Source organism: Homarus americanus, unplaced genomic scaffold (genome assembly GCF_018991925.1).
Source record: "Homarus americanus isolate GMGI-L3 unplaced genomic scaffold, GMGI_Hamer_2.0 scaffold53893, whole genome shotgun sequence".
NCBI classification, from domain to species: domain Eukaryota; kingdom Metazoa; phylum Arthropoda; class Malacostraca; order Decapoda; family Nephropidae; genus Homarus; species Homarus americanus.
The window spans coordinates 8786-21968 of NW_024748159.1; the positions used below are offsets into that span (position 1 = coordinate 8786).

Consider the following 13183-nt stretch of genomic DNA (forward strand, 5'->3'; position numbering starts at 1 on the left):
AATTTTGAATGTTTGATCAAGATGACGAAGTAGGAATGTTACCGGAAACACTGAGTGCCGTGGTTGCCCAGACTGATTACATTGTTGGCTGCCTGGACTTCCTGTACGGTTTCAGCCAGGCTTGTTGGCTGGTTGCTGCTCCCAGATTGCCTTGTCGCAGCTTGTTGTTGGTTGCTGGTTTGTCGGTGCTTGCTTGTTGCTGGTTGCTGCCTGGACGTTCTGTTTCAGTTTGCTATTGCTGCCCTGACGCGTTTGTTGTGTGTTGCTGTCCAGACAGGCTCTGCTCTTGTGTGCTGTTGCCTGGATCACGCCTCGACGGTTTCGTTTCAGTATGTTGCCAACCAGATTTGCTCTGGTTTGTGTGTGTTGCTGTTCTGACCATCGCTTTCTTTCTCCCCTGGACTGCTCTGTGCTTGCTGCCCTGGCCTGCAAATTTATAGAGCCATTAAGTTTCCATTAATAGATGTCTAAATGTCATTACGTCTTTATTAACCTTTTCTAGCATTTACAATATTTTCAACTTTTACAGAAAATTGACTAAGTTCAGCTTCAGATTTTGAAGCAAAATAATTTAATGAAATACTTGAAAAAAATATCTTAATTCATTATATACAAATGAAAAATATATATAAACTTGAAAAATAAACAATATATAAATAATATATATATACTGTATATATAAATAAAAAAATATAAAATATAAAAAAACATATATAAATAAAATATATAAATAAAAAATATATACTGTAAATAAATAAAATATAATTAAATAAAAAAATATAAAATAAAATATATATTAATAAAAAATATATATAAATAAAATATATAAATAAAAATATATAAATAAAATATATAAAATAAAAAAAATAACTAAAAAACCTGAAAAAAAATAGCTAAAAATATGAAAAAATTGGCATTTTTTTATGAAAAAATGGCTAAAAATTGCAAAATTTGAGCAAAAAAATTGCCCCTTTTTTACCCTTAAGTGTTTTTTGAGTTTGCCATTGCCAGGACTAACGTTGAAAAAATTTGGTAAAAGATAATCGGAAGCGTCTCCGGAGGAAGGCCTTCAAATTATCATTCACCAATAATATAAAAAAATACAAGCATAATGGATTACCTGGCCGTGGGAAGAGTAACTCAGTAGGGGCCCAGTGAGTTACTCTCCCACGTCCAGGTAGTCCGTTATGCCTTATAATACACAGATGCCAAGCTGGAGCTCGTAAGAATGGCACAAATGTTTTACCTCTAAAACCACACAAAAATTTATTACTCAAAATATGCCCAGGAATAATTTTGGCCATTTTTGGACTTAGAATATTTTTAAACAATGAATTTTTGGACTTAGAATAAATTTTGGACTTAGAATACTTTAAACAATGAATTTTTGGACTTAGAATATTTTAAATGATGAATTTTTAGACTTAAATATTTTAAATGATGAATTTTTGGACTTAGAATATTTTTAACGATGAATTTTTGGACTTTCATTGAATAACTGAGTGGTTCAAAAAGTTGCCTTGGCTGTCATATACAATATTATATTTATAATTATTGTGCAAATATAAATAGTTATAAAATGTACTTACAATATTAAAGTAAATAATACAGTAATAAATAATGAGAGGTGAGATTGTAGATGATATTCCATAAGTGTAACGGCCACACTGGTAAATGAAGTAAAAACCCTCATTGGAGAAATATAAGATGAAATTTTGGAGCTGATTTGACTATAGTGCATTTTTTATCAGATGAGAAGAGATGCCCCGCCCCCTCCTCAAGAGTTACACCTGATTGGCTGTTGCAAATCTGTCCGATTTCCTCCTGAAGTAATGATGTATTTCTAAACGAGTTTATTCATAATGACCATTTCTGACTAGAAAGACATTTAGCTTAATTATTTAAAGATTCATACATTAATTATATCAAACATAAACATGTAGGAAGTTTATCAGAAATATTATACAAGAATTAACTGTTAAACTCTGGTGGCAAATTGACGCTTTCGGAGGACGCATTTAATATATACTTATTTTTACCCGCAATAATACACAAATTACGAATCTCTTCTCAGATGGGATAAAACACACTATAGGTCCCTCTTCTGCCAACTAACACAACAAAACAAGGGAGAAATACATAGAACAAAGGAAAAGTCTCCTGAGTTAGGTAGGTTGGGGATTAATCTTCTTGATGAGAGCAGTGGACCCCAGACCTGATCCTCAATACTATTACACTTTCTGAATATCATCCACATATTATCAGTTCACCTCACAATGTGCAGTAAGTCTTACAGTTATTTATTACTGTATTATTTACTTTATTATTACTGCCAGTACCAGTAATAAGATTTTTGCAGTCAAGAAGGACTGAGATGAGTTGGAGACGAGGAACACCAACAGAAAATTCAACAAACAATTGAACAAAAAGATTGAGAAAATATGAACCTTATTTTTCCTGCTGACTGTGATAAAAGAGATCATGCCACTAAATTAATGAAAACAATGACCAAACTAGTCTTAATATTTTGATATTACTCGACAAGTCCTAAATTTTTTGTGTTCAATTACTGTATTCATTTGTTTTCTGTTCAGATTGTTCCTCATCATTCCAACCAACAAACATACTCAGGTACTATAGTAGCACCGACATTTCTTTACAACCTATCCTCATGTCATTCTTTGCCTACCTGTAACTCCCCTCCCCTCCACATTCATTTGTGTATCTCTTGACCCAGTTAGTTTCCTCCTTTCTCTCCTGAACCATCTCAGTTTAGCCTCCAGGTACTGTACTTCTCTCTGTTGCCAACCATCTTCCACATCTCACACAATCTTCTTTTCTCTTTTTATCTCTCTTTCCACTTCATCATTCCCGCCATCAACCACACTCAACGGAACATCTTTTATTATGGCCCAGCGTCTTGGTACACTGCCCCTCACTGGCTGCTTCCTCGCCTCTCAACTCATAAGAAAATGCTTCTTTTACATTCAGTTCCTTCACAATTCCCACACTCTCCTTCTTGGAACATCCACCTTCTTCCTCTCCCTCCATCTTTAAGTAACACACACACACACAAGCAACCTGTTCTAATTTCCTGACCAAAATGTAGCCAATCTAGGTTTCTGTGCCACCTGCCTTAGGCCTACACGGTCAGCCTACTTGCCCTATTCTTAAACACATGTTACATACCATCCCCAAACTCAAGTGTTCTTTCACCTTCAGTATTCCTTATTCCAAAGCCTTTCCCACCACGCACACCTTCATAACCCAGCGCGACAAATTTGGACAATAAAAATAGTTTGTTTAAACGGAGATCACTACACAATAAACTGCATCTCCTAAAACAACATTAACTGCCACGACTATAACAGAATAATTGCCGCTCAAGTCACTCGACAGATTTTACGGCAACATTAAATGACGCCGAACTAATGAGATAGAATTCCTAAACGAACAATAAAATGTATTTATGGCTTAGTTTAACCTAAATGGTAAATATATGTAAAGTACCTGAACGGTTCAACAGTCTCACTAAATCACATTAATTCTAAAGTCCTTAAAAACAATTTTGTTCCTTAATTTCAAATCATATTGTGATGGAATTCTAAGTCCTGGTAAAATTAAAATATAAATTTAGCCAAATTATACCTGGATAAACAGTGATAAATAAAGGTGTTGTGGTTTATAATTAAAATAAGACAAATTGTTAATCTTCCAGAGCCACAGCTAAACACCTCAGTTTAATATTGACCTCCACCTCACACTACAACAGAGTAACACCTGTGATGAAACAACATTATCAGGGAAAAGATCAACATATTTACATACACTAGACTACTTTAGATAGATAGATATATAATTATTATGTAAACTTATCACATAAGCTTACAATTGGTTCAACCTGCATATAGACAATGTAGGTATACAGTTCAGCATGTATATAGCTAATACAGGTATACAGTTCACCATGTATATAGACAATACTGTATAGGTATACAGTTCAGTATATTGTATTAGCCTCTCACATTAATATTATATAAATATGAGCTAAGGACATATATTCATTATATACATTCTATCACCCAGACTATTGAGCATACAGCGACATAAACATGTGTTCTGTCACACCTCCTAGGGTGCACAGCCCACAAACATGTGTTCTGTCACACCTCCTAGGGTGCACAGCCCATAAACATTTCTTCTGTCACACCTCCTAGGGTGTACAGCCCATAAACATTTGTTCTGCCACACCTCCTAGGGTGTACAGCCCATAAACATTTGTTCTGCCACACCTCCTAGGGTGTACAGCCCATAAACATTTGTTCTGTCACACCTCCTAGGGTGTACAGCCCATAAACATTTGTTCTGTCACACCTCCTAGGGTGTACAGCCCATAAACATTTGTTCTGTCACACCTCCTAGGGTGCACAGCCCATAAACATTTGTTCTGTCACACCTCCTAGGGTGTACAGCCCATAAACATTTGTTCTGTCACATCTCCTAGGGTGTACAGCCCATAAACATTTGATCTGTCATACCTCCTAGGGTGTACAGCCCATAAACATTTGATGTCACACCTCCTAGGGTGTACAGCCCATAAACATTTCTTCTGTCACACCTCCTAGGGTGTACAGCCCATAAACATTTGTTCTGTCACACCTCCTAGGGTGTACAACCCATAAACATTTGATCTGTCACACCTCCTAGGGTTTACAGCCCATAAACATTTCTTCTGTCACACCTCCTAGGGTGTACAGCCCATTAAACTACAGACTCATCCCTCAGTGTGTGGTAGGCTGTTTAGTTAATGACCTGTTGAAGTGTGGTTACTGTCCAGTCACCAGACTCAAGAGAGTTCAGCCCAGTTCACAGCCGGACACGATGCCCTAAAGTGAGACCAGCTCTCCGGGCTGTACCTCTCTCTAATTATATCAGCTAATTACAAGCCAATAGCTAATCCTCATTAGTCTGTCAATACCAAATAATTGTACAGACATTACTACCCAATATAACTATTAAATCAGCATGTGTGATTACATTAAACCAAGGAACAACGAGTGAAGAGAACATTATCTGTGTGTCTTGCTTAACTTACAAGCGAAGATAATTACAAGTACAACTCAGGACAGCTGTGACAATTTAAACTATCTACGACTGTATCAAAGGTAACATGACGTGAGATGACCCTATATCTCACTCAGCTGTATCAAAGGTGAGATGACCCTATATCTCACTCAGCTGTATCAAAGGTGAGATGACCCTATATCTCACTCAGCTGTATCAAAGGTAACATGACGTGAGATGACCCTATATCTCACTCAGCTGCATCAAAGGTGACATGACGTGAGATGACTCTATATCTCACTCGGCTGCATCAAAGGTACCAGCGACTAACCTACACTCGTTCAGGCAAGTGTTAACAAGTGAGATAGTTTGGTATCTTACCACAGCTAAAACAATATAGACAACCCAGGTATACAGTTCACCATGTATATAGACAACACAGGTATACAGTTTAGTATATATTGTGGAAAATGTATAATTCCATGTAATAATTAAGAATTGTAAATAAAACCTGGTAACAATCTGCCCAGTGGAGCCTTGAAGCAACTATCCTCATTTACTCAGTGAGCATTATAAAGGAACAGTCCTTTGTGTTCCTGACCTGCATCTGATAATGGCTGAACCACATCATCAAGGTCAAAAGTAAGTAATAATAAATGGCTGTTATAAACCATCAAGTGCCGTTGAGGACGTCTGTGTTGTGACCTTCTGAATCCTGCCAAGTTAAACCTTTTAAGGAAGGTCTTCACTCCCTGCAGTAGTTTGTAACAGGTGGGTCAGACCTGCACAGTACCAGACTCACACCACCGACTTAACATCAAAATATTTATCATTGTCACCTCAGAGATCCACTACATCCTCACACAATAATATTTCTTGGCTTTTCCACAATAAAGGCCAGAAGGAAGATGGAGTGGCAAGAGAAGGCCGCCTTATAGTTGTGTGTGATCAAGACTCATTCATCGGTAGCATAAATGTTGAAGCTCGCTATGGCTGAGTCAGCATTATATTATGATTCACATTTGTATAAGTTAACGTAGCGACAACATAACTACCAGTAATGAGCCGTTTGGGCAGTTGGTCTGCTAAAACTGTACAGTATAGGAGGAAACTGTAGTTCTTGTACCTGCAGAAAACCTGCCATGTTTGGTAGTGAGGGTAACATCTGTCCCAGGCTGGGGAATGAACCCAGGACACAGTAATGCACCACTAAAGATATACAACTGATGTATCTGAGAGACAATCACCAGTGTTTTGGTATAAAAACAATAAACAACACTTTCATGGTTCTATATCACTAAAGTGGTCTAGTTGCTGAATATATTGGACATTTTCCTGCAAATATTTGTATTCCAGGTATTAATCACATGCATTGTCAACTGTCTATCATGGTTAGCACAGTAGTTCTGTCTACAGTACATATAAGACAGACATACTGTAGACAGATGGGCAGAAAGATGTAGAGAGATAGACTGAGAGATATACCATATTTCCCACCATATAAGACATATTTTTTATTACGTCGGCAGGAGTCAGCCCACGAGGGGGGAGCACACCCGTCTCCTACATCTTTAGTGAAACAATTGTCAAATGGCAAGGAAGTATTTTTTCCTCCCTTTTATTTATTATTATTATTTTTATTCGTTCCTCACATTGGCGAGGGTCAACTGTATGTACATGTTATGAACATTGCAATTCCTTTTATGAAAAGTCAAATAGTGAACTTTCTTGAGACTATAAACCTTTCATGCTATATCAGTGGTTGCCTTTAATATGGTGAGAAATACAGTACAGTAGTATAGATAGATAGACTGAAAGTTAGACAGAAAGATAAAACAGAATCATCATCACCATCCAAATCATACAGCCATTTTCCACACCATCTCTTGCAGTCTGTCTTGTCAGGTTCTAAGATCATTTCTTACAATCTCTCCCCATGTCATTCTTGGCCTACCTACCACTGGCTCTCCTCCTAACCACATTTATTGTAGAATCATGCACCACATAACCCAGCTGGTCTCATCCATTCTCTCCACAGGCCTGATCTCAGTCTACTTTTTCGTAAATCTTGGCCGATACTCTCAATACCCAGCCGTCCTCTTACCTCTGAGCGGGGATTCTTATCTTTCAGCGTCACAGTACACATCCACCTCACCATTCTCATTTCAGCTCACTCAAGACTGCATATGTCACCCTCTTTAACTGCCCATATTTTCACGGATAAATAACACCACACTTCTCACACTAGTTGTATACATTTTTCCTTTCATGTGATGGGAAAGTCCTCTTGCTGACAATAAAGACAACAGTTCCCTAATCTTCCTCCAGCCATTTCTGACTCTTAACAATGAACAGAACCCTCTCCAGCACTGATCTTGTCACCCAGGCAGCAGAACTCATCCATGACTCACAACACAGCAGCCTTCAGCACCCCCTCCAGCACTGATCATGTCACCCAGGCAGCAGAACCCATTCCATGACTCACAACACAGCAGCCTTCAGCACCCCCTCCAGCACTGATCATGTCACCCAGGCAGCAGAACTCATTCCATGACTCCAACACAGCAGTTTTCAGCACCCTCCAGCACTGATCATGTCACCCAGGCAGCAGAACTCATCCATGACTCATAAACACAGCAATCTTCTAGCACTTCTCCATGCACCTCGATCATAAGTCACCCAGGCAGCAGAACTCCATCCATGACTCATAACACAGCAACTTTCAGCACTCCCATCCAGCACTGATTATGTCAGTAGCAGAACCCATTCCATGACCACAACACAGCAGCCTTCAGCACCCCTCCAGCACTGGATCATGTCACCCAGGCAGCAGAACCCATTCCATGACTCACAACACAGCAGCCTTCAGCAGCACCTCCAGCACTGGATCATGTCACCCAGGCAGCAGAACCCATTCCATGACCTTCACAACACACAGCAGCCTTCAGCACCTCCAGCACTGATCTTGTCACCCAGGCAGCAGAACTCATCCATGACTCACAACACAGCAGCCTTCAGCACCCCCTCCAGCACTGATCATGTCACCCAGGCAGCAGAACCCATTCCATGACTCACAACACAGCAGCCTTCAGCACCCCCTCCAGCACTGATCATGTCACCCAGGCAGCAGAACTCATCCACACAGTCCACGGATAATCTTCAGTGTTGAGTTTCTTCAGTCTTGTCATGGACACATATTTACCTGCACATACATAACACTTACAGTCAGCAACATCCTGCAGTCTGCCATCCACTCCACTGTACATCTTGTGTACCCACCTTCCTCACTCACTGTACCTCTTGTGTACCCACCATCCTCATTCACTGTACCTCTTGTGTACCCACCTTCCTCACTCACTGTACCACTTGTGTACCCACCATCATTCACTGTACCTCTTGTGTATCCACCTTCCTCACTCAATGTCAATATCTTTCTTACTGATAGCATAGATATAGATAAGACAGATGCTTGTATATATAAAGACAGTCTGATAGATGATATAGATACCAAACAGACAGACATACAGGTATTGAAAGACTGATAGAAAGATATAGAAGCACAGATAGATAAAGATAGACAGTTAGACAGACATAAAGACATACTTGTAGCAGCAGAGTCTCCATGATCCAGTTGTTAATTTCTCAAGGGTTTAGTCGTTAACACATCTGGAACAAACAAACAAAAACAGTTAATATACACAACAGTTTATGATAAAAATATGTCCATAAATTAATAGTTATTCAGTACAGCAGTTGTTTGTTTTCCAATGTCGTATGTTTCCATTAGAACAGTATTGCTCACACCACATTCTAGTTTCTTAATTATTTCAAGTTTGTCACTCAATTTCAACGAGTTATTCTTTCTCTTCACACAACGAAGTTTATCACCTATAGGAGCCATTATCATGGGCTTGTACAGTACTCTGTAAATGGAAAGAGTAAGACTCAAAATAATGTTATGTTACACCGGTATTCTATTCATACTGTGCTTGATATAATGCATTCACGGAAATGTAATATTTTTGCTGAAATGGCGTACGTATCACAGTGGAAAGTTGGATAAAATCGTGACGAAAACAATGACTTAATCTTTCTTTCGTTCAAAAGATGTTACCGTAATCCCTTTTCGAATGGTTTTCAGTTAAAAAACTGTTGTATTACAATAATATTCTATCCTAATTGACTTGAATAAATTCTACGATACCATATTTCTGAATATTTTCATTAAAATCCATCAAAATCATTTTCCTTGTCATCGTCTGCAGCACCAAACAGCTTCTCCCAGTCCTCTCCTTGAACGGGGCTAGAGGGTACGTGTTTTTCGAATCGTTTTCAGTTAAAAAACTATTACATCACACGTATATTTTACTTAAACTGCGCCCGAATGAATATATTCTTGGAAATAAATAGTGTTGCTGAAACGTGATGTATTTCAATGTAAATTAGGATAAAAATACATGACGAAAACAAAAGACTTTACCTAAGCTTCCGATGTTCTTAAGATGTTACTCGTTTTTTTAATAGTTTTCTGATGAAATTCTGTTATATTACAATGATATTCTATTCATACTGTGCTTGATATAATACATGTAATAGTTTTTTAACTGAAAACGATTCGAAAAACACGTACCCTCTAGCCCTGTTCAAGGAGAAGACTGGGAGGAGCTCTTTGGTGCTTAAGACGATGACAATGAAATAGATTTTGATGGAATGAAAATATTCAGAAATATGGTATCGTAGTACTTATTTAAGTGAATTAGGATAGAATATTATTGTAATACAACAGTAGTGACGACGTGGAGGAGGCGGAGGCATAGAGCGGGGAGGTGCGGTGACTGGCGGCAGCAGGGACGAGTGGGGATGCCAGCCAGTACATTACGGATGTACAGTATTAATTGATTTTATAGCTCTTTTTGCATTTTAATATTAAATACCGTACATTACGTTTCAACAAAACTACTATTTATTTCTGAGAATATGGAAATGTAATATTTTTGCTGAAATGACGTACATATTACAGTGGAAAGTGGGATAAAATTGTGACGAAAACAATGACTTTCGCTTTCTTTCGTTCAAAACACGTTACCGTAATCACTTTTCGAATGGTTTTCAGTTGTGGGATTATGAGGCTAATGATAGGATAGAATATTATTGTAATACGGTACGGTACAACAGTTTTTTAACTCAAAACCATTCGAAATGCGATTACGGTAAAATCTTTCGAACAACGAAAGAAAGCGAAAGTCATTGTTTTCGTCATGATTTTATCCCACTTTCCACTGTAATATGTACGTCATTTCAGCCAAAATATTACATTTTCATATTTATTTCTGAGAATATATTCATTCAGTCACAGTTAAGGTAAAATATACTTGTGATGTAATATTTTAATGAGAATATGGTATAGTAGTTTTCTTTTGTTTCAAATTTAATTAACAAAGATTGATGTTTCAAATGTAATGAACAAAAATTTATGTACAGTATCTATAAATAAACTTTAAAAAATGAATACTTTGTTTTACATCGTCCTGTTGTACTGCGCACATCATTGTCATCCCTAAAAATCCCATCTAATTCATATTACGCTACATAACATTCAAATGCACAGCGCTTGTAGAACCCCAGAAAACGGGAAACATTGAGAAAGGACAACTCACCTACTCAAGGTTCCTAGACCCTGTGTTGTATTGTACCCAGGTATAGTTATATCATATCACGTGTATGTATTCATAGCATTAAGGATCACTCAGGGTAGGCATAAGATGAATGTTAAAGTCCAGTTGAGCCGGACTAGGGTACTGTAAGACTAAGTGTGGATCAGGGTTTGAAGGTCCTACTATTTACGTCTGTGAGCGTGGAGCGAACATAACTCCAACAGATATCATATGAAAATACATGAGAACAATGATCTGGAAAAAGGATAAATGTATCAGAACTATGTGAGCTGTTGACAGTGATCTAGAAACTATACTGGAAAGGAAATATCGTGTATGCGTCGGTATGAATTTAATACACCTCGTAGCCTCACGTGACATATACCCACGACAGGTACAGTGATCAGAGAATCTTATGTCTGTGTTCAAATAGTGCAATGTGTGAGAGGAGGATCCCTCATTACAGTTTTAAGTGAAGTTGATACACCCCCGCCATGTTCATTCGGCTTTTGTTTCAAGGCGCGCCATGTACCCGCCTCAGATGCCCCGTTGATATTAAAATCCCAGGCATTTAACCAAGCACTAGCAAACCAAGACCTGACCTTAGTGTGTAATTTAGGATTAATATATGTGTTTATAAGAAATGAGTGACAAGATACCGTGAAGTGTTCAGGTGAGAACCATAAGAAACAAAAGTGTAAATTGAGGATTGGAAACTGTAGGCCTATGTGACGAGAAGCGGCGGGAAGCCGGCCTTAGTCTTTCCCGTTCTGCCGTCACCACAGGTCAGTGTCCTAGCGGGCTATATCCCGCCCTACAAGCAAGGTTGATAAATAGCAGTTACTACAGTTTAAAGCTTTGCCGGATATATAAGTGTGATAGGGATGTGTTAAGGGGTGGGATAACCGCCCGTCAGGCATTATTGCTTAGTCTTTCCCGTTCTGCCGTCACCACAGGTGCCACGTGGTCGGGGTATCTTGCCGCCCGGCCGCCATTGTCTCCTTGAGCGCCACACCAGGTGGGGAATGACTCCCCACTATACCAGTCCACTATGAACCGGTGGATTCCCAGCGCAACACTCCACATGAATAGTCACAACTAAGGAGACCGTGAGAAACTGCGGTCGTCACTTGGAGCGACCTATAATACCAGGCGTAGAAATAGTGCTGGTATGTCTCTAGGTGAAGCCCTCGTCTTTACCCACCGAGGGCGGTGTGCGAACGAGGTGCCCGTTGTGTATACCTAAAAGTCACAAGGAGTCGCATACTTGCAGGTATGGAATGTAACAGGTGTGTTGAGATGGTGCTACTATGTATGATAACCGACGGTGCTACAATCCACACCCGTGGATCAGTCTGATGTGTTAAGGGATATTGTAAGAAGGAACGACCGAGATACGGCGTTCACCGATTGTTATGCAATAAGTGGGTGGATGACCCGCCAGTAATGTAGGAGTCTGGGGCCCAGCTGGGTAACCAAAATTCCGTTGTTCTTCTGAGAAGGCCAATTCATCAGGCTACATGCTGTCCAGAGGGGGTCTGGTGGCAGAGACCCTTAGACATTAAGATTAGAGTTAAATTATCCCCTTAGATTTAGTGACCCCCAGATCTAGCAGTATACTGTGTATACCATACCATGCATTTGGTTACTTTGGGCTTGCTATTATGATGTAAGAGATCTGCCCTGGCAGCTGTACCGACACTCACAGCCGGTGGTGCGTCGTTTCCATTGTTTACTGGTAGTTCCTGGTAAATATTTTTCAACCTAACGAAACTATTAGCCGTTTAGAGGTCAACCCCTAATTTTTTGCCAAATAATTTGGTCTTAAAAACTCGAACTACACACAGGTATACATGGTAAATAAGGACATGGGGGGGCCAGGGGTTTTTTAGGGGGGGGGGGGAGGCAAAAGTACATGGATTTTTAACATTCATGGGTATCTCTCTTACCTAACCCCCGTGTATGTTTAGGGCTGACTGTATGTATGCATGCATAAAACAAGTAGAGTATTAATAAACATGATGGTTCATGTGCTATAACAGGAACAGGTACTGCAGTAAGAGGTGTAGTATTACCTGGGCCTCGGCCATATCCTGCCAAACACTGTGCCTTTAACCTCTCCGAACCTCTTCGTTTTGACGATATAATCAAAGATAGCCGTTCTTTCCTCGTGGGAGTAGTATACATCTTTTCTGTAAAAGAAAACTTATGATAATATACTTTGTTTAATATTTGTTCACACAACTAAAAGGAATATCCTTCCTTCTTTAGGCATTTGCCTCCAGGTGTAATGTTAACCTACATCTATTGAGGATAAAATCTTTCACCTACAAATTGACAATAACACATTTGCTGTAATCAGACATATCTAGTTGCCTCAACCCCAACAATAACCGAATTTTTTCTCCCAAATTTTCTTATTATTGTGGACTAATACTGTAAAACAAGTTAATGATCACCAAAAA

General features: G+C 38.9%; 2 long non-coding RNA genes across 2 annotated transcripts; both read right to left on the reverse strand.

Moving 5' to 3' along the window:
• Positions 1 to 392: 392 nt before the first annotated feature.
• LOC121880210 lies at positions 393 to 12839 on the reverse strand. The gene is made up of 3 exons (XR_006091504.1): positions 12794 to 12839; positions 8668 to 8730; positions 393 to 426 (listed from the first exon to the last, which is right to left on the reverse strand). It is a non-coding gene; the product is annotated as an uncharacterized LOC121880210 (long non-coding RNA).
• On the reverse strand, positions 996 to 1372 carry LOC121880211. Its single transcript, XR_006091505.1, has 2 exons — positions 1247 to 1372; positions 996 to 1162 (listed from the first exon to the last, which is right to left on the reverse strand). It is a non-coding gene; the product is annotated as an uncharacterized LOC121880211 (long non-coding RNA).
• Positions 12840 to 13183: the final 344 nt, after the last annotated feature.